At 40.5% G+C, this 22,663-nt stretch overlaps 1 pseudogene; it reads left to right on the top strand.

Annotated features, from left to right (window-relative positions):
* LOC137265546 (5-hydroxytryptamine receptor 4 pseudogene) overlaps nt 1-14,811 on the top strand; it is a 59,474-nt pseudogene extending 44,663 nt beyond the window's left edge.
* The last annotated feature ends 7,852 nt before the right edge of the window (nt 14,812-22,663 follow it).

Below are 22,663 nucleotides of genomic sequence, written 5' to 3'. Positions count from 1 at the left end.
GACCATAGTCCCGAGTCACTGTTATTTACTTGACTCTGTCATCAAGTATAATACGCCTGTATACCATGACGTCTTGACGTTTGACGTTTTGACGTTTGACGTTTTGACGTTTGACGTTTTGACGTAATCCTCAATAACTGTTCCAGAACATTATGGTTAATTCCGCAAACATGTGGAATGTTTTCATAATGTTCATGTCGGTAGATATAAGTTTTGAAATCAAGTATTGAATCTATTGTTTATGGTACTGTGGCAGTTTCGATACTCTGGAATTACGTAACACAACACACAGGCTAAATCTGATTGATGTGCCCGACATTTGCTGCCATCAGAACACTTGTTCTCGGAAAGCATTGAGCTTCTGCAGATCCCGTCTTAGACACCTCCGGCGAAATGTCAACATGTTTAGTGACATTTTGATATTTCTGGGTGTTCTGATAGTATTACAATAGTAATACTCATCAAATATAATGGCACAGGAGTCTAGACAAGCGATTAATTTATACCATAATCAGATACTCTTCTCTGCGACAAGTTTGGTGTGATCCTTATCATCACACGTCGCGGATTAAGCACAACTGTCTTTAGTGAAACCGAGAAAAATTATCCTGTTGTTAATAGTAAGTAATGAGGCATTATAACGTATAACACTGCTACAGAGTTTTAATTTCGAATCTTCCATCCTGTTGATGAGGATGAAGATCACGAGGGAATAAAAGTGTTATGCTTTGTTGAAGTGCTTGAGGATATTAAACCCTTATCGATTTAGTATCTCATCATCAGTTTTCAATGCATTAGCCTCTTGGAAAATTAAGCATGACATTTTTGTATCAAATATTTCATGTAATGATCTATTAACGGTGCTCATTTTCTATTTTCATAATACTATGCTTTCAACTTTGTTTCTTATGGTCTTAAATTATTATTTCATTATATCATTTCTTTTAAAATTACCTAAAATGAATGTGTGTAATGTTTTCAACACGTGGGTACAATGTGTGAAACGCATTTCTGGTGCTACCGCCTGTGTTATTACTGGAATATTGCTAAAAGCGGCACAAAACCATATTCACTCACTGGCACCAAATATATCGATGCAAGTTGTTTTAATAGTATGGTATGTTATGCTCGACACAAAACAGGACTGTGATTCTTAACAATGAAGTATACAAACTCAGGCAATACATTCGTGGCACTTTGTGATGACATTTTAATAGTTTGATAATATACTGGTAAAGACTTTTATGTTTGCATAAATGCCACAGAAACTGGTCATTCAGTTCACCACGTTTTGCCAATTGCCACACGTTTCCCGCTTTCATAGTCTTGTGGTCAGAGCGACCCCTGGAGAGCGAGCCATATGACGTAAACAGGTGCTGCTTATTGATACCCTGCCTTGCCCTCGGCATTATGAGAATTAAACAATGAGTGGTTTTCTTGGTGTCAGTAAATTACGTTTAAATAGGGTATCTACTAATCTGTAGCATTTTGTTAGGATGGGCTTTGATTTTTACAAGTACGGAGGCGGTGAAGTAGCCTTGTGGGTAAAACGTTCGCTTGTCACGCTAAAGACCCGGGTTCGATTCCCCACATGGGTACAATGTTTGAAGCCCATTTCTGGTGTCCCCCGCCGTGATATTGCAGGAATATTGCGGCGTAAAACCATACTCACTCAATCAAGGCATACACGAACGAAGACAAACACACCTACATCTGTATGTACGTCGCTATATGCATATAAGTGCAATTAGTGAGGACATGACTCCTTAAGAGTGCTCGAGGTCTAACGTTACAAGTGTCCTCACAAGACGCCATCGTGTTCATCACAATGTTCGCATGCAAAATGCTGAATGACTTAAAATGACAAGTGGGATGCATACCTCAAGATGGCATTCCCTCTCTGCATCTCTCTGTGATCTCCTACAACATGTATTCTGAAACAAAGCACAGTGCTCCTCTCATGCCGTTTACGAAGGTTTAGTCTTTGAAAGATCAACTTAGAACTACTACCACCATCACCAGCAAGACAGGGACACAGACACCAAATACGGTAGAATAAGAGAGACCTGCACAGAGTTATACAGACCCACTTAAACTCGGCAGATCAGACAACCTACGTGTTACGATACAGACAAACACAGTCCTACATCAGTGTATTAGACTATCATCGACCAATTCTGGACAGCACAGTCAGTCAATCCAACACAGTTCTGTTCACACCAACACAGATCTTCACAAATCAACACAGACGTGCAGACCATAACAGTCCTATTCAGACAAGCAATGACCAACACTCGAGAGCACAGATCCACAGTCAGTCAATCCAACACAGCTCTGTTCATACGAACACAGACGATCACAAGTCAACAGGAAGTTATGCACACCATCACAGACCTGCACAATCCATCTTTAAAAAAAGTTGGAACCCAGCCGTAGGTCAGATTTAACCATCGACTCAAAATACGAAACAGACCAAGTATAGATGGCGCTTGACTTGAAGATTACGAGGTCAGACCCACTTCCTTTTGAAGAACAGACTTAAACAGTATTAGCTTGACATCTTTACTTTCCGCTATGGAGTCATGAAGCACAATTATAACCCCGCTGCCTGAAATGTCAGCCAGCTACCATATATAACTCTCCCGGACAATTTAAGACCCCTGGTGCCAGCGAAGCGTCCGTTGTTCTACAATTTTGCATGTTTAAAGAGGGGGCTTCTATTTCCAATTAAAGAGGGTGGGATGTTGCAGTGCCACGTGCGAGGTGTTCTGTCTCCAGTAAATGTCTTAGTTAGATCGAAAGTTTTACGGTTTGAAGTACAAGACTTGGTCTATAGTTACGGTCAATGAAGCGTTTGATGTTTCAAAGCAATCGCTGATTGTTTCTGTTTATTGGAAGCTAAGTAAAAGCTCCTGGATAAAATACATGTACTTTCATCACGCAGACGTGGAAAATTAGGCTTTGGTGTTGGCGGATTCTCCACAATGCTAGCATAGCAATGAGACAGTTTTAGGTTTGTTGCAGGGTCATTGACATTCCCCACTTTAGACGGTATCAATGAACAGACATTGGATGCTCTCAAGTACAAAGCAATCTTCCAGGGCTTCGACTTTTGATGTTTTCGTGGGGTAAGCGTGGCGCAGTTCTCTGAGAAGTCGGAATGAGTGAGTTTAGTTTTACGGCGTTGTAGCAATATTTCAGCAGTGTCACGGACAGGACATCAGAAATGGACCTCACACACACTACCCGTGTAAGGAATTGAACCAGGGTGTTTCGGCGCTTTACGCTTTAACAACTATGGTAGCCCCATCGCTGTGGAGAGCTGTGTTCGTTTTGAGACCAGAGGCTGGTGTTCGAATCCCGTTTTGTTTTTAGGTGTGTCCTATCACAACTTGCGATCATTTGGTACACATTGGTGTGAAATTAAACCTCCCCTGTAGTAGGAACGGGTAGTCTTGTGGATTCAGGAGCCGAATTTCGTTTTGCCAGATTCGTTTTGATTGTGGTTTTTCATCGTCACGATTGTGCGCCTACTTTGTCATATGTCATATGTCATATGTCATATGTCATATGGGACCTGTGTAGACCCAGGCTTGAAATGAACATCAGTCTGTCGAAGAGGCGAATATCAGGACCGGGTGGTCAGGCTCGCTGACTTGGTTAACACATGTCATTGTATCCCAATTGCTGTTGAGACCGATGAAGGTCTCGGGGTAGAATAGGCCTTCAGCAACCCATGCTTGCCATAAAAGGCGACTATGCTTGTCATAAGAGGCGACTAACGGGATCGGGTGGTCAGGCTTGCTGACTTGGTTGGCACATGTCATCGATTCCCAATTGTGCAGATCAATGCTCATGTTGTTGATCACTGGATTGTCTGGTTCAGACTGGATTATTTACAGACATATAGCTGGAATATTGCTGAGTACGGCGTAAAACTAAACTCACTCACTCACTCAATATGCCATGGAGCTGGCATAGTGTTGGGTTTGCCGTAATCCTTAATTCTCTCTCTCACTGTTTTCAGTGATGCATATTATTCACCTCTGGTTACCTTTTCATTTTTTTCCGGCAGACAATCGATATAGATTATTCTCTGACGCCGTTAAGGAACGTAAAACACAATAAAATGTAACTCTTTGGTTAAATTGTAAGACAATTTTATTCTATTTGGCTGAGTGGGTTAAATTGCTGTGTGATGGCGATTAGGTACCTGCCTCTGAGTGCGTGAGATGAAATTCCGAGTGTAATTCTATAAAAATAGAGCGAAAAGTGTTATCCCAAGTATAATACATGTTTTATTTATGTCCATAACGTTTGTTTTGATTTTTGTTGTGATGTTCACAAATTTTAAGACAATCAAATTTACATATATGTAATACCACGAAACATAGCAAACAGTCTTGTTTCAATCCCACAGTACTCGCCATAAATATGTTCCACCGAACAGGAAATAACACAAATCAGTCATGAAGATACCAACGGCGTTGACGCGTAGAATATCTACACGGTTTGCATCCACATTTCTTAGCGATCTACCATACATAACTATCATTTTGTCATTTCCTATGAGAGGCATCGGTTTCCGTATTGCCCCACGCCTGTAATGACAACTGTGCGCCGCAAAGCTCTAAGTATCTCGCTATGAATAAACAGTAGGCTGGTGGTTCTCCGATAGGAGAGATCCTGAGTATCGACGTTCGCCATACAATCAGCTGGTTCCTCAAACCCATCCGTGCAATTAATGGCAGTTATATTACTCCCGGTTTGGATTGGACGGATTTTATAAGATTGACACGGGGTACAATAGCACAGTGAGCCCTGCACGGTCGATCATGATGACAATAGGCCATATTGTTGCCTACCCAAATTTGCGCTGGCCCAAGAACACGTATCTGCCTTGTGGCTGAATAAGCTTATTTTCCAATTATTCATTTCCCTGTTAGAAGACTGATCCCATACGACCAGCGACCTATGTTCTCGGTCCGACCGGTAAAAATAGGCTCTTGTAATCTATGAGTTGTAAGTACTTAAGATGCCAAGGCCAAATGGAAACTGTTGAAAGGTGACTGTGGACGAGAAGAAGTTGTTGAGGAGCGCACGGGTTAAAGGAACATTTATTTCAGCGAGTGGCTGGTTTTGACATTGAATTTTTGTGGTTTTCAGTTGTTAAAATGAACATTTGAGTAGGGAAGCTTTTTAATCGAAAACATGAGAATGGGATTAATTGTAGGAACTTTGTCGACGTTTGTTATCAACGGCTGTTTGTGTTTATTGTTAGCGTTATCTTTTCTTTAATGCGATTTATCTAAATGTTTCTAAGTGTTCGAGGTGAAAGTTGTTCAAATTGCTTGTTCAGATTTTCAATCATTCAAAATTACTGAATGTACATTAGCACATATAAAAATAATTTGTGAAATATCGATTCTGGCATGTCTGTGTTAAGTGAGTAAGTAAGTGAAAAAGTGAGTGAGTGAGTGAGTGAGTGAGTGAGTGTTTTAACACTATTACCGCAATATCACTCCGGAGACTACAGAATTGGAACCCAGATCTTTAGAGTGACGAACGAACGTTTTACCCACTTGTCTACCCCGTCTACCCGTAGTAAATAAGCAACTACCCGAAATATTGCGGTGTTTAAGACCAATCAGGTATCTACAATCAGCCTAATTATGATACAGTTGAAATAGTCAAATATACCATTTTAAAAAGTAGGGGTGGTTGAATTTCCAAGACTGATCAAATGCAAATGATGAAACCAAGGACGAAACAGGCGATGAAGGAAAATGTGACAATTTATTCAATTCCTTTGGATTATTTAGTCTGTAAGGATATACATTACATTACATGCATTGGCACTGACTTGTGGTATGCTCGCAAAGTGGAATATCCCTACTTATTTTAATGGTATATATCCGAGCGTATGTCCCAGGTTCTTGAATCACGCATAACCTCACCTCCTTAAAACAATATCGCAATCTGGGAAACAAACCAAATGTTAATCCGAATCATCGTTCTGATTCATAAGAAATCAAATCCCGGAAAAGGGAAAAACATGCATCTATGCTCAATTGTTATAACTGAATTAACGTGAATTAGTGATATATTTTAATGCGATTATCATGGTTCTGTTAAGGACCTTCCAGAATTTCCGTTCTCAGTCAAGTAACGTTTCCACAACTTTTGTAATGTTTTGGTAAAATCCATTTTATGTGTATTCGTTGTTTTGGCTTGGTTTGTAGTTTGCGTTGTACGAAACAATGTTCCAGCTATATGCCGGAGTCTTTGACTGACATTCAAGATGTTGAGGAGATGAGAGGGCTCTTTATTCTGTATAGACGACGTTTCGACATAGACTCCAATGTCATGTCGTTGTCGTCGCCGTCGTCGTTCACCACCTACTTGACGCCATTAGCATCTATCTCGAAACGTCGCCTATACAGAATAAAGAACTTGTATATGAATAAATATTTCCTGATTCTTGTATATGGCGGCGGTCTGTAAATAACTGAGTCTGGATCAGTCAATAAAGTGATCAACAGCATGAGCACCAATCTATGCAACTGGAATACGATAACACGTGTCAACCAAGTCAGCAAGCCTTACTCCCCGATCCCATTAGTCTCCTCTTACGACAAGCATGGGTTGCTGAAGATCAATTCTAACCCGGATCTTCAGGTCTATTCTGTATTTTGCTATGCAGTAGATTTCAAAACAGGTCCTCATATATTATGAAGTTTGGTTCTCAGCAACGCACACTGAAAAAAAACCCTTACCTTTTGTAAGACATATGTCATGTTAGGATGAATATGTTTTGATAAGTATTGCTAAGTTTCTGATAAGGTTTGTGAATTAGGAGGGCATACATTCCAGTGAATATTCTGCACATAAGATTTATATGTTATCCTTGAATAATAATATATAATGCCTCTACATTGTACAAAAATGCTGAATACTTTACGAAGGCGATAATGCATGGCTGTTACTGGTTTACCATCCTCAAAAACATTGTAAAATTATTCTGTAATGCTGACCATAGCCTAATATACTTTAAAGAGAGATGTTTGTCTGGAAAAAGACTAACAGCCACCTTATCACAACACCCACACATTTAGCTTGACAACAATGTAAGAATCTACATGGAAACGTCGCTCAACGTAATAAACAAGAAGTTGTAATCCATAAACCTGTATGTTTCATTTTTGACCCACCAAGAAAGAACGAAAAACAAAAACGAAAGAAAAGAAAACCCAAAACAGTACAATCAACGTTGTCTTGACTCAAGCGTCATTTTGTGAGTTGTCATTATAAATATATGAATTAAGTCAGACACCCTTTGGTCACTTCGGAGAGCACGTTCAAATGCCCACATGGGTACAACGTTCTGGCGTTCCCCGCTGTCTACTAGAATATTGCTAAATGTGACGTAAAACAGAACTCGATCAACCAAATATTGCAGTCTGTGGTTTTCGAGCGACCTTTCCTGTTCAGCTGGACAAAAAGCAGATGATCAAGCTCTGTAATTTGAACAGACTCATGAAGTGCACCAAACAGCATACATGGCATAGAACGGAACCAATTATCCCACACAAACAGCGTATCCTATTGAACCGATACAATCTATAGTCATCTAGTCACAAATGAACTGATACAGGATCACTTTCCGCTTTAATGTCTGCTTCCTACTTTAACATCTCCAAGCTAACAACAGCCCTTAGCAACCATTGTGTTGGTGAGATTTGACACTAACAATCACAGTGCCACGTGATCTGACAAGGTGGGGGTCTATCAATTACTGGGTTTCGTTTCGCTCGGAAAGTATTGTTTTGGCAAATGATGAAATCACTCAGAACATTTTTTGTAGATTAGCAACACGTGCGGTCAGTGACCAAACAAACGTGACTCAGTTGTTGGTTGTCGTAACTATGGGCTTTATATGCAATGATGGTTAGGGAAACAGTGGTATTAATCCACCTTATCTGTTAGATATCTGTTATGTGTCAAATACCAAAAGTCCCTTTTATAAACTCCACAATGGCGTGTTTTGTTAAAAACAAACAAAATAACAAACAAAACAAACAAACAATAAACTGGACCGGTAAAGTACAGATTCTACTGCTTCGGTTGAGTCAGGTCCCATCCTGGATTCGAACCAACGCTCTTAGAATGAGGCACCTAATCACCAGCAAACAAGAGAAAGTGTAATCTTAAATATAATATGTGTTAAATTTGACCACTTTGTAAATGTCATTGTGTATTCAAAACTTGAGTTAGTTTGCCATTTTTCAGTCGATACAAGGAACCATTGAATGACATCCTTACTGTCGACCAGTCGTATCCAACGATACATCGGCCATCGTCACTCTTGGCAGGAGACCTGGGGCTCGATTTTCGAAACTCTCTTAGCGCTGAGATAGTCGTAAGTTAATGTTAACGTATGACACTTACGACTATCTTAGCGCCATGAGAGCTTCGAAAATCTAGGCCCTGGTGGTTTCAGGAATCGCAATCGGCTGTGCGCAATGATGCAGGGCCCCGTTTTACTGAACGATCGTGGCACAATGTACAATGACTGTTGTAAGTCCATCTTAAAGAGACCCATGAAGGTCCGGGGTAGAATAGGCCTTCAGCAACCCATCCTTACCACAAAAGGCGACTATGCTTGCCGTAAGAGGCGACTAACGAGTGGTCGGGCACGTCATCATATCCAACTGCGCAGACCGATGTTCATGCTGTTGATCACTGGATTGTCTGCTCCAGACTTAATCATTTAAAGACCGTTGTCATGTCGCAGGAAATTGCCGAGTGCGGTGTAAAACTAAACTCGCTCACTCACTATGTTAACGAAGGCTAGTTACGATCACCTCAGATCTATGATCACTATGATTCCCGGAGCATAAAAGTATTAGAACGCATTTTCATGACCCTTGCACCATCCCAGATGAATCACAAACCCAGATTAAATCCTTTTGTTAACTTCGTCAGCCGACCATTTTTGACCTTATCTTACTGAACTGTTCGTGAGCTTATGTAGTGGCCTAAGTGTCGACAAGCCGTGGTACCTCTTGAAGGTGTTTTCTCTTCGTAAATCGATACACTCATATCAACGGAATCGGAAAGGTTATATGCGTGTTTACAGGTATTGCTAATACTCTACTATGACAGAGAGTTTCTAGTTCGATTTCATTTGGGCAGCCATATTGTAATTTTGTGTTTCCATAGCATTGTTATCTTGTTTTAAACGTGATGTTTTAAATATGATGCATTACATATACTGGTGCTATTAATAAACTATTCTTAGATATCGCAACCCGTGAAGGTCCCTGGTTAGAATAGGCCTTCAGCAACCAATTGGAATGCTGGCCATAAAAGGCGATTATGCTCGTCGTAAGAGGCGAGGAAAGGGATCGAGAGGTCAGGCTCGCTGACTTGGTTGACACATGTCATCGGTTCCCAAATGTGCAGATTGATGCTTATGTTGTTGGTCACTGTATTGTCTGGTCCAGACTGGATTATTTACAGACCGCCGCCATATAGCTGAAATATTGCTGAATGCGGCGTAAACTCACTCACTCACTTGGATGACGCAAAATATGCTATATAATGTACTGTAATATTTAAGGATAGCATGAGCGAGAACGTCAAACCAATCACATTATGATTCAAAAGTTAATAGGTAATTTATCATCTTTCATTAAAAAATCTTCAAGTCTAATATCCCGCCGAATTCCTGTTTACGTTTTGTTATGTGTACATCTCATTAAAATATGCTGCTAGGCAACGGCGTTGATCAAAGCAGATTTTTCGACACCGCTGATCCCTATGTAAAACTGGTCATACATTTCTTTCTGTCATTTTACAAAATACGTTTCACAAGGGCGAGACAGCCTCGTAAATCAGTAATAAAATGGAAAAGAATTTTCTAAAATAGTTCGACATGCACAGTTTCACTCGTCCTTGAGCACAGACGTATTCATGAATATCAAAAATACGACCTAGAGTGGAATTTAGCTCATACATTTAATAGTCAGACATGTACACAAATATTAGACAGATCTTAATGTATGGAAATATTTTCGTAGAAATCCGAAAACTTCCAATCATGAGACTTCTCCATCAATAAAGCGACGTCCTATTAACACCATGTTAAGTGATGGGGAGTGAAAATCGACTGACATAGCCAGGTTAATGATTAACGCTAGAGAAAGCTCCTTGAAAGTGCTAAGAAATCCTTGTAATTCAATTTGGAACAGTCTGTCCGCTCCTAGGGGCTTAACCATACAGCTTTTGATTTCCTACCCCCATAGTTTTTAGGCGCACGTGAAGGAACGGACTGCGGGATTTAGTGTGTGACGCTTGTAGTGATATGGAACTATTGACCCTAAGGTGAATATCCGTCTGGGGATATTGACAGATCAATACGGAAATGGCCTTAATAGTTTCTAAAGAAAACGGAAATCACGTCAAGACAACTGGAATATCTTAATGTGATTGGATGATTACAGATAATGATTGATTGAATAAACAGCTACATGCTGTAGAAAGTAGTTTGTAAACACGATTTTTTTCAATTGATCTTGGGCAATAATCCATATTTACTGGTTCGACCTTTACCCTGTTTGATCTGATTAGCAGATGATCATCATGAACTTTGATGGAGTAGTGATTGTTGTGAATGAAGTGACAGATTCAAGGTTTCTAGGATCAATAATAAAACGCATGTTTGGCCGGAAATAACATTAATTCTTGTTTCAAGTGGTTTAGGGCGATCTGCGTTTTACTCATGCTTCATTGGTAGGATCGTTTAGGGTACTGACCTACAAAGCCTTCGTAACTAGAGATGGCTATTGAAGGGGAGACAACTGTGTTGCGATAGCTATACCAATCTACTCACGAATGTATTCTGTACTTCTGTACACCTCCCTTACAGGTGAGGTTCACTTGAAAGGATAGGTTAACATCCAGTTACTGGGGACATGAATATTTTGCGGTTGAACTGACTAAGACGGGGCATGATCCACTACGCGTTCGTAGATGTACGACCTGTCGTATAGTTTCTCACAAAATACGAATATTGTAGGGCTAAGAACGTTTTGTGGATTGAGAGCCTGTCTTCATAATAATCAGGGTACTTATTCTCGAATGCTCGTAACCCTGCGAATTCTTAATTTTGATTGTAGCAAATGTGTTAAGAATGGACTTAAGAAGTTCGCAGGGCTATGAACGTTTCGAGAAAAGCTAACCAGGGATCACACTCCATTGTCGTTCAAGACAAAGTTTGTTTGATGTTTATTTCCGCACTCAGCAATATTCCAGCTGTACGTAATGGAGTCTAGACCAGAGAAGCTAGTGATCAAAATCATGAGCAATGATTTGTGCAGTTGGGATACGATAACATGTGTCAACTAAGTCAGCGAGCCAGACCACCCGATCCCGTTACTCGCCTCTTATAAACATCGGTTGCTGAAGACGGTAGGCTAGACAAATAAAGGCGCATTGTGGTCATAGTGAATCCGCTCTTAGTTTATCTCGAACCTCGTATAATACGACATAACACGTCACTCAATTATCCATTGATGCAAACCTGCTGTTGCGGCGTGAATCCAATATCCACCCACTAGATTATTTCAGAATTGACGTCACGGTCTCTCCAATGACTGACAAAGGACAAGGCTACTGGAGTGCGCTGGACGGCTATTGTTAATGACTTTTAGTTCTATTTTTAACCATAATGAAGATATGACTGTGACTGAGTTAAGGGTACACGAAGGCAGTTATAATACACGGCATATGTGAGAACAGTGAATTTCTTTGGAACGGTGTTTTAACGTTAAACCTTGTTCATTTCATGCAGTAATCTCCAACGTTATATAAGAGTCATTCTGTTTTATTTTCAGATTTTGTTCCCTATGATATGACGGACCGAGATGGCGAACCTTACATTCGACTGTGATGAAGTTCTTGCCAAGCATCCAGGTGCGTTGCCTCCTCTGCGAGATGGTCTGAAGCAGTTTGTTTGGATTTTACTGGCGCTCCTACCACTCTTGACTTTAATCGGCAACGGAGTTGTGATTCTTTCGGTTGCCAGATTCCGGTACCTCAGAACCAAAGCCAATGCCTTCGTTGTGTCTCTTGCTGTAGCGGATATATGTGTAGCTTTGCTAATTGTGCCCTTTCGTGCTGTGGAGCTTGGTAACGATCACATCTGGCCGCTGGGCGAAACTTTCTGTGACATCGTCAACGTCTTCGACTGCGTTTTCTCCACTGCATCGATCCTGAACCTGTCCTGTCTAGCCTGCGATAGATATCTAGCAATCAGTCGTCCCTTCCTCCATGTTAAAATTCGACATAAGACGACTGTGGTGATGATTCTATCTTGTTGGATCATCCCAATTTTGGCGTTCGTAGTGCCAATAATGTGGCACTGGAACCTTAGTGGAGTGGAACACCTCAGCTACTGCTTTACCAAGGTGGAGAAAGGCTGCCCTCTCCTCATGAACAAACCCTACTCGGTGTTCTCAACCCTGGTGTCGTTCTACGTACCAACTATCTTCATGGCTGTGTGTTATTCTAGGATTTTCGCCGCCGCGAGACGTCACGCGAGAAACTTACAAACTCTCGCCCACCGAGATGCTGAATTCAAGGACGAAGGTCGCCTGCAGCAGGAGACGAAGGCTGCAAAGACTCTTGGCATCGTCATGGGCTGCTTCTGTGTCTGCTGGTTCCCCTTCATTCTCATAAACACGGCGGATCCATTCCTGGATTTCACGCTGCCAAATTTGGCGAAACTTATTGCCATGTGGTTGGGATATTTAAACAGCACGATGAATCCCATATTGTTTTACGTGTTCAGTCGCCAGTTCAAGATGGCGTATAAACAACTGTTTATGTGTTGTAAAATCCGGAGGGATATGTTTACAGGTTTGGCACGGAGCAGTCAGCAGACTGTCATTTGAGAAGGGACGCTCGTTGAAATTCGATTGTTTGTCCATAAAGGGTTTGTCGTTTTGAATGAATTTTGCCACTCGGGACCACTCGGTCTTTTCCGTGCCCTACGAATTGTATTTTCATGACTGAATGGAAGAGTTACAATTATTTCATTCGGCAAATATATTATCTTTGTCTGAAGACATGGTCACACTACAAATGTTAAAATCGAGAAAGACAGTTATGTACATAGATATGGGTTGAATGTATGGTCGGTTGGTATCGTACCACGCTTTGCGATAAAGTTTGCAGGTTTGCAGAACTGAAGATGACATGTTTAGTTGTGGAATTTCAAGTGGATTACGTTGTCTGGGTTCCATTATTGGCAGTCGGACGCTCCTTTGGTTCAGTCTTGCTGACTGTGGTATAAAACAACATTCACTGTTTATACCATCTGTACTGTCACAGAACAACAGGAGAACAGTATCGTTATATAACGAATATTTTCTTACCGCTTCTTGTTATGGCGGCCTTTGCACTCGCATACACTCCAACACAAATACAAGTATCACAAGGGATTCTACTAACGGGACTGGGTGGTAAGGATCGCTGACTTGGTTCACCAGTGACATCGTATCACAATAGCCTAGATCGATGCTCATGCTTTTGATCACTGGGTTGACTGATCCAGACTCGATTATTTGCAGACAGCCGCAATACAGCTGGTATAATGCTGAGTGTGGCGTAAAACGAGACTCTCTCACAAAGGATTCTTGATTTCATTCTTGAAATTCGTCCACTTTTGATATAAGTGGAGAAATGTTTAAAGCGGCCTGGGTTCACACAGGGCAGTTATTAAATAGTCATAGCCATGGATAATGTGCTCGTGGGTTTCTCTTAAGACTGAGGCCTAAGGCTAAATAAAAAAGAATGAAATGCTTCTCGGGCACTTCTATTTGTGCGAATCTACAACACGTGCTAAACTTCCCAAGCTCTGAGAGTTTAAAAAAATAATGTGTTCCTCCCTCGTCATTTTTTTGTATCAAAAATTATAAAAAGGCCTACTGCCCTCGTCATTTTTTAAAAAAATTGCCCGAAGAAACATTTAATTCTGATGTGCAGCCTAACGCATCAAGCTTACACGCATCAATTGAAATACTGTCCCGCATTAACTGAACTAGTGCTCCGCATTAACTGAAATATTATCCAGCATTAAATGGCATACTGTTCCTCATTAACTGAACTCACTCACCCCAGGCCTATTCTGCAGGTATGTAAAAAGTCGTTTCGGTGAATCCAGGAAACCTAATGATTAAGGCCACATTAAACAAAATTCATGTCTGTCATTACTTTTTTTTTTCAAAAAAAAAAAAAAAAAAAATACGAGAGGGCGGATTTTATTTTTCTATTTTATTTTGTGTCTCCAACCCTTGATTTCTGTGGAAATTTATATCTTTTCCCGGAGGGAAAATCAGAACTTAACAGTGTGAAAAAAATCAATCACACTTTGAGAATCGAAGTTGCATTTTACCTAGTGTAATTGTTTTTTTAAAAAAACAATCTTTGGGTCGGATCGAATGTTAATTTATGGCCCAACAAAACGCCTTATAAAAGTAATTGTTTACATGATTGTGGATTTAGATTGGAGTGATTGGTAAAGAATTTCGAGAAGAATTGTGATTGATATGGCTGTTATAGCATTGTAGCCATGGTTACTAAAGAACTACACAGTGTACATAGTTGTGTACGACGACTATGAAGTATATATTTGATACAATATATGTGACGTCATGACATTGTGATGCATGTTGTAACGGTGTATGGATGTGAAAGCCTATTCCAGCGTGACATATGTGTTCATATAAATTTGATAATTATTGAAAATATTTGTTTATTTGTTTTGTTTGTGGTCGTAATTACAAGGTCGAAAGAAACTACAAACACAACGTGAAAATCAATTCGCAGTGAAAGTGCAGCCGCAACGTGACCCTTAGCTTAAGTGAAAATACAGTTAGTACGTGACTACGAAATTGGAGCTAAATGACAGCTTCAATCTGGTCATTAGATCGAAGTGAAACATCAGCTTTAACGAGACCATCGGGTCTGTGACCATCAGATGGGAGTGAGACTACAGCTGCAATGGGACCATCAGCTGGGGTGAAACTACAGCTGCAATGTGACATCAGATGGGAGTGAAACTACAGATGCAATGTGACCATGAAATGGGAGTGAAACTACAGCTGCGATGTGACATCAGATGGGAGTGAAACTACAGCTGCAATGCGACATCAGATCGAGGCGAAACTACAGCTGCAATGGGACCATCAGATGGGAGTGAAACTACAGCTGCAATGTGATCATCAGCTGGGGTGAAACTACAGCTGCAATGTGACCATCAGATGGGGTGAAACTACAGCTGCAATGTGACCATCTGCTGGGATGAAACTGCAGCTGCAATGTGACCATCAGCTGGGGTGAAACTACAGCTCCAATATGACCATCAGATGGGACTGAAACTACAGCTTCAATGTGACCATCAGATGGGGTGAAACTACAGCTGCAATGTGACCATCAGCTGGGGCGAAACTACAGCTGCAATGTGACCCGTCAGATGGGGTGAAACTACAGCTGCAATATGACCATCAGCTGGGAGTGAAACTACAGCTTCAATGTGACCATCAGATGGGGTGAAACTACAGCTGCAATGTGACCATCAGCAGCTACAGCTTCAATGTGACCTTCTGATAGGGTGAAACTACAGCTTCAATGTGACCATCAGATGGGGTGAAACTACAGCTGCAATGTGACCATCCATCAGATGGGGTGAAACTACATCTGCAATGTGACCATCAGCTACAGCTGCAATGTGACCTTCAGATGGGAGTGAAACTACAGGTGCAAAGTTACATCGGATGGGGTGAAAAAATTGCTGCAATATTACCATCAGCTGGAGTGAAACTACAGGTGAAATGTGACCATCAGCTGGGGTGAAACTACAGCTGCAATGTGACCATCAGATCGAGGCGAAACTACAGCTGCAATGTTACCATCAGATGGGAGTGAAACAATTGCTGCTATGTTACCATCAGATGAAAGTGAAACTACAGGTGAAATGTGACCATCAGCTGGGGTGAAAATACAGCTGCAATGTGACCATCAGATCGAGGCGAAACTACAGCTGCTATGTGACCATCAAATGCGGTGAAACAATTGCGGCAATGTTACCATCAGATTGGAGTGAAACTACATCTGCAATGTGGCCTTCAGATGGGGTGAAACTATAGCTGCAATGTGCTCATCAGATGAGACTGAAACTACATCTGCAATGTGACCCTTAGATGGGAGTGAAACTGCAGCTGCAATGTGACCATCAGCTAGGGTGAAACAACAGCTTCAATGTGACCATCAGATGGGGTGAAAGTATAGCTGCAATGTGACCATCAGATGGGAGCGAAACTACAGCTGCAATGTGATCATCAGCTGGAGTGAAACTGCAGCTGCAATGTGACCATCAGCTGGGGTGAAACTACAAGCTTCAATGTGACCTTCTGATTGGGTGAAACTACAGCTTCAATATGACCATCAGCTGGGGTGAAACTACAGTTGCAGTGTGACCATCGAAGTGAACAATAGATTATATCCGGTTATTTCTTCCTTCAGAGGTACGGATGCTTACCGGAAGTAAGGATGTAAAATCTTGATAAGGATTTAAGCTTTAAAAAATGTTTAACATTCGTCATGTACATACTTTGACTTAAATTGAAGTACCATTTAAGTCCCTTTAAACTATATGCATGCGTTTTCACCAACGATTCCAAAGAGCATCATAGAGCCAATGTTTGAATGTTGTTTGAATAACAACAAACGGGGACATGGTGAATATATTCAAATTTGTCGCAGAACTAACGAAAAGTATTTGTATTTTCAATATTTTGAATGGCACAACACGTACTTGACTTGCCTTTGCAAGTGTTTATGATGGTGGGGCAGGACGCGTTCTTCTAACCTAGTGGTTCAAATACGAGTGTTAATGGCACAATCTGAATCGTAATGGAATAGTTTTTAGCAGATTTGTTCATAACCTGCATTTGGTTTATCCAGTTTTAGGTGTTATTAATTCAGCTAAATAATTCATCCTGGACCTACGATGTCTTATCTTGTCCCAGGTGTTATCACTTAAAGGCAAAATACACTTCGAGATATGAAACGATTTCTGTTTTTTCCTCATGAAAATACAATGTACACGCACTTTGTCTGTGAAAATAAGAGTAAAGTTTTAAGATGTTATGAAAATGGATTACATTTGCTCGGACAGGGATACAGGACACCATCATGCTCAAAAAGCAGTAATGTTCAATCGTAAAACAGAGTTTTTTCGCATATTTGTTTCTGGAACAACCGCAAGATTTTAGTGTCCATTCACGATAAGATATTAGTTGAACAGAGGGATTTTTCTGAGTTACATCTTTTTTATTATTATTCTGGAGTACAACGCTTCAGGGTTTGTTTTAGCCCCATCGTCAGGTAAAACTGACCAGAAACTATTAACTCTAGTAACTAGCATTGTGACGTCACGGGCAGAGTTAACAGTTAGGGGTCAGTTCTACCTAATAATGGGGTTAGAGCAAGCCCCGAACCATTGTACTCCTGAAAAATGTCTCTATTCATCAAATACCATTCTCTAACCTGCCATCACGTATCTTGAGATATTAGTTATTCTAAGGATTACTTCTTAAAAAGAACTTAAAATGAAGATGGCAGCACTGCTGGAAAAGATCTTCACTGAAAACAACCCGGGTGCGTTGCAGACATCCAGCCAAGTGAATTAAACTTCTGTTTACACTGTTCACCGCAAACTTAGAATCGCACCAATCGCTGTCAAGATTACTTTTTTTTCAAACCAAAATGGCGGCTGATGGAAATTTGCGTTTGACAAGAACAAGCATGTGTTACTGGATAAAGGCAGCTTACATCTTGGCATCTTCAGGTTGCTGCACAGTCATCAATGGTCATCAGTTCATCGGCTAGTTAACGAGACTCTTCTAGTACGTTCTTCGTTAGAACCATGCGAGCAAAGGGAGGCTTTGCCGCCATTTTGGATGAGCATTCCAGCGCTGATGTAAGTTCGGGATAAGCGATGAATTTGCTAACTCGTAGCGATTGATGGCTTGCACCATGGGATGAACTGCTAAAATACACAGCTATTGCAAATACTGGAAAGTTACTACTCGAAATATTCTTCCCTTAAACACTCGCCAGTTTAAGAAACACAGATAACAACAATGCTGATTTATTTAATCCATGAAACATTCAGTAGTAATCAATGTTTTTACTGAACGATGTCCGTTGGATGTTTGGTGAAGTGCACTAACGCAGCCGTTTTATACAAGCTTTGTGCAGATTATTTTGTAGCATCCGTAAAATATGTAGATTAACAGCAGGGTACACGTGTGAATTGTGTAAGTTACTTACACTGACAACGATTATATTGACGCCCTACTTCAAGCTGTATGGCGTGTGGGTGTGCGTGCGTGCGTGTGTGTTAATAATCAAGGCCTCCTTTCACAAAGCACTAAGGTGACCGTAAGTCACTGAGGTAACCTTAGTGCAAAGGGGGGTAAGCTTAACCTTAGTAAATGTTGCTTCGTGGTTTTGATTAGACAGTTCACTGACTGCCATTTTGAGCATCATCTGAACAGTTGGGATACGATGACATGTGCATCAACCACGTCAGCGAGCCTGACCACCCGTGCACGTTAGTCGCCTCTGGCAAGCGTGGGTTACTGAAGATCAGTTGTAACCCGGATCTTCACGGACCCTGTTTTCGTGAAGTGAGTGAGGTTTACCGTATGTGAGTTGTACACGTGTTTGTGTAGGTGGTTAGTGAAGTAGTTGTGATTGGTGTATGTGATTATTTTTGTTGGTGTGTTTTGTGACTGTTTGTGTGTGTTTTGTGACTGTTTATGTATGAGTTTTGTGATTGTTTACGTGTGTGCTTTGTGACTGTTTACGTGTGTGTTTGGAAATGTTTACGTATATGTGACTGTTTACGTGTGTGTTTTGTGACTGTTTACGTGTGTTTGGAAATGTTTACGTGTGTGTGAGTGTTTACGTGTGTGTTTTGTGACTGTTGACGTGTGTGACTGTTTATGTGTGTGCTTTGTGACTGTTTACGTGTGTTTGGAAATGTTTACGCGTGTGAGTGTTTACGTGTGTGTTTTGTGACTGTTTACGTGTGTTTGGAAATGTTTACGTTTATGTGACTGTTTACGTGTGTGTTTTGTGACTGTTAATGTGTGTGTGACTGTTTACGTGTGTGTTTTGTGACTGTTTAAGTGTGTTGTTTGTGACTCTTTACACGTGTGTTTTGTGACTGTGCATGTAGCATCAGATCAGGCCATGGTTTTAAAATTCAACCGATGGCAAGAAAGTACAATGTTTCTCGATCCCATAAACCAAGCTGCGGAGATATAGGAAAGGTCCTATGCCAGAGCACAGAAAATGGCAATATAGAAGCATATTTTATTTTTGTGTTTGTGTATGTGGTGGGTGAATACCAAAGGTACCAGAAGCTCAGTGCTCTTTAAAAGCACTGGTCAGTAGTCATGTTTGTGTTCAGAACTGTTGCAAGAATGTACTTTTCACTTACTTTTAAAGTAAAGTTTAGAACAAAAGAAGCGATACTAAACTGAAATTTGATCACTTGGCTCCAAGCACAGCGTTACAAAATGGTTAAGAATAAAACGCCCGAACACTACCAAGAAAATACTGACTAATACCCGTATAGCATCAACTTGAGCTGTTTGCTGACAACATGCTTTCTTTTGTTTGCTTGTTTGCTTGTTTACTTGCTTGCTTGCTTGCTTGCTTGCTTGCTTGCTTGCTTGCTTGCTTGTTTGTTTGTTTGTTTGTGTCATGCTGCACTCAGCAATATTTAAGATATGTGTCGGCGGTCTGTAAATAATCGAGTCTGGACCAGACAATTTAGTGATCAACAGCATGAACACTGACCTAAGCAATTAGGATACGATGACGTGTCAACCAAGGCTCGCTTGGCGGCGGACTGTATATTACCAAACTGGACCAAACAATCCAGTGATCAACATCATGAGCATCGACATACGTAACTGGTATGCTCTGAGATGAGTCGATCAGGTCAGCGAGGTTGACCACCCGATCCCGTTCTAGATGCCTCCTACGACATGCATTGGTTGCTGAAGACCAATTCTTACCCGGACCTTCATGGGTTTGAATGCTCTGTACTTATGGGGGCGGTTATATTGCCGCTGAAACTTTTATTGAGCTTGGAAACAATTTGAAGCGGAGGGATGCCGATATTATTACACAATAAATCAAATGGTCCGGCACCATCTGCATTGACACTACATATAATCATAGTTTTAAATGGGTAACATTAGCTTCAGTCATGACGGTTACATTGAAATAGGGTGCATAATCCTTAAGATGTTCCTCGGATTAAAAAGTCAAACAGCTACAAGTCGATATTTGTAAATATATTTACATATGAAATATATCACCGTGTGAATAGGCATGGCTTTATGTCTCTTTTCGCAATAGTCTAACAATATCACCGAGAAGGACACTAGAAATTGGGTTCACACGTTGCATCCATGAATAAAACCCGGGTCTTCAGTGTGACGAGCGAACGTTTTAACCAATAGGCTACCCCACCTCCCCAATGAAAGAGAAAATATCGACTTTGTAAACAATAAAATACTCCTTGACACTCACTGTGAATGAGATACTCCTTAAACCATAAAACGACTGAAATACTCTTTAACTCATATTTAACTTAATATCTCAGATGACTATAAAACGTATTGAACACAGAATATTTATTTCACGTATCCATTTCGCGAAGCCCAGTGGTACGGGGTTTGTTTTTTCAGATGAGAGTGCGGTAAATAAAAAAGATACTACATATAAGATATTAATTACTGGATCGATTGGCATCTAATATTTTCATGAGATTAGTTTGAAGCACAAAGTGTCATTATAAAATGAATGACAATATCATAACTCACAACTGAACTGTTATACCACAGAAAGACACAGAATATTTTCCTCCTGAAACATATACACAGTCTAACACTGTTGTCTCGAACCATTACTTAGGAATAATCATATTGTGGTTGTGTCGAACTTCGGATAACTCGAGGTATTTACGTAGGTCACCGTCAACTTCGACACAACGGGCAAGAATGATAGGATATATATTCAGAGACAGTGAAATCAAGAAAGTAGGCAACGGCTATTCCGGTATCCATGGCGATGTTTTCCATGCATGTAGGGTAGCTGGATTTGGGGCCTTGTATTTCAACAACTGTTTTCCACTGATGAGACGAGGGGTGATCATCACATTTTACCCATTCCAACAAGGATGATGCTTCTTCGTCATCGTCTGATAACATCGGGACAATCACTGTGTGTTTCAATATTGGCTTCAGGCAGATAGACTACCCTCAAATTGCCTAATGTATTTATTGTGTGCTGAAAGCACTCTCCTATCCAGAATCCACCCAGTGTAGAACGGGTCTTTCGCAATCCTTGATTGCCATAAGAGGCGACTAACGGGATCAGGTGATCAGGCTCGCTGACGTGGTTCACACATGCGTAGACCGTTGCTCCTGCTGTTGATCACTTGATTATGTTATTCACAGACCACCGCCATATATCTGGATTATTGCCAAGTGCGGCGTAAAAATAAACTCACTCACTCTACTTCGCGTGTTCGAATCCTTCCCATTCATGATTCTTATTCTATGTACGTGGGTTTCCCGGGTGAAGCAAAATAGTGAAACCTATATCATTCCTCTACATTGAGCTCTAACGACTTGTAAATAATGTTCAAAGTGACGATAAACCCAGATTACTCGACCTTAAGACATTATGGCATGTCTAGCTAAGACATAAAATGTTACATTTAGTCTTTCTACTTTAAAATCCCCCAACAAACTGTATTTTCAAAACTGTTTTTCTTGTAATAACGACCCCTTCCATCGTCATTTTTAATTTTTTTTCTCTTCCTTTATATTTATGTTTTAAATAGTTCGAATTTCACGTTGCATTAGATTTCTAGCTCAAGACACCAAAGTCCCTCGTCGCCCTCGTGATGATGATAACGGTGACCAGGAATATAGATCTGGCCATAAAAAAAGATCTATCTCTCGAAACACATTTTTTAACAGTCTGAAATAATTCCTCCGAATTTTCAGTGAAATATTTTTGCATGATATGAAATAAAACTGATGTAAAAACTATCTCAGTTCTGGAAAATGAAAAATCATTCAATAACGAGACGAAAAAACAGCTATGAGATGTTTGAAATTATTTCGTATCTCATTGGTTACTACAAAAAAGATCCATCAAACTTCTCTGAACAGAATCATAAAAAAAGATTAGACACAAAACGTGTTTCGAGTAGAAAGTTTAAAACACAGCCTCGGTAATTTTTAGGTGCGGACTTGTACAACATATGTCATATTTGGGATTTCACTTTCTTAGTAATATATGACAAATGTTGCATTTGACCACTTTCTAAATGGCATCGTGTAATCATCGCGGACTTGTAGTTACCAACAAACCTTCAAACCCCTGGTCATCGTCACATACATGTTTGGTCATTGTTGGAAGGCGCACTCAACAACATTTGCAGGTACACGCCGTTAGTCTGGACTAGACAATTCCGTGATTGATATAATGAGCAGCGATTTAC

Source organism: Haliotis asinina, chromosome 15, assembly GCF_037392515.1.
Source record: "Haliotis asinina isolate JCU_RB_2024 chromosome 15, JCU_Hal_asi_v2, whole genome shotgun sequence".
NCBI lineage: Eukaryota > Metazoa > Mollusca > Gastropoda > Lepetellida > Haliotidae > Haliotis > Haliotis asinina.
Note: the sequence above shows the minus strand (reverse complement) of the source record. Positions and strands in the feature narration are given on the sequence as shown.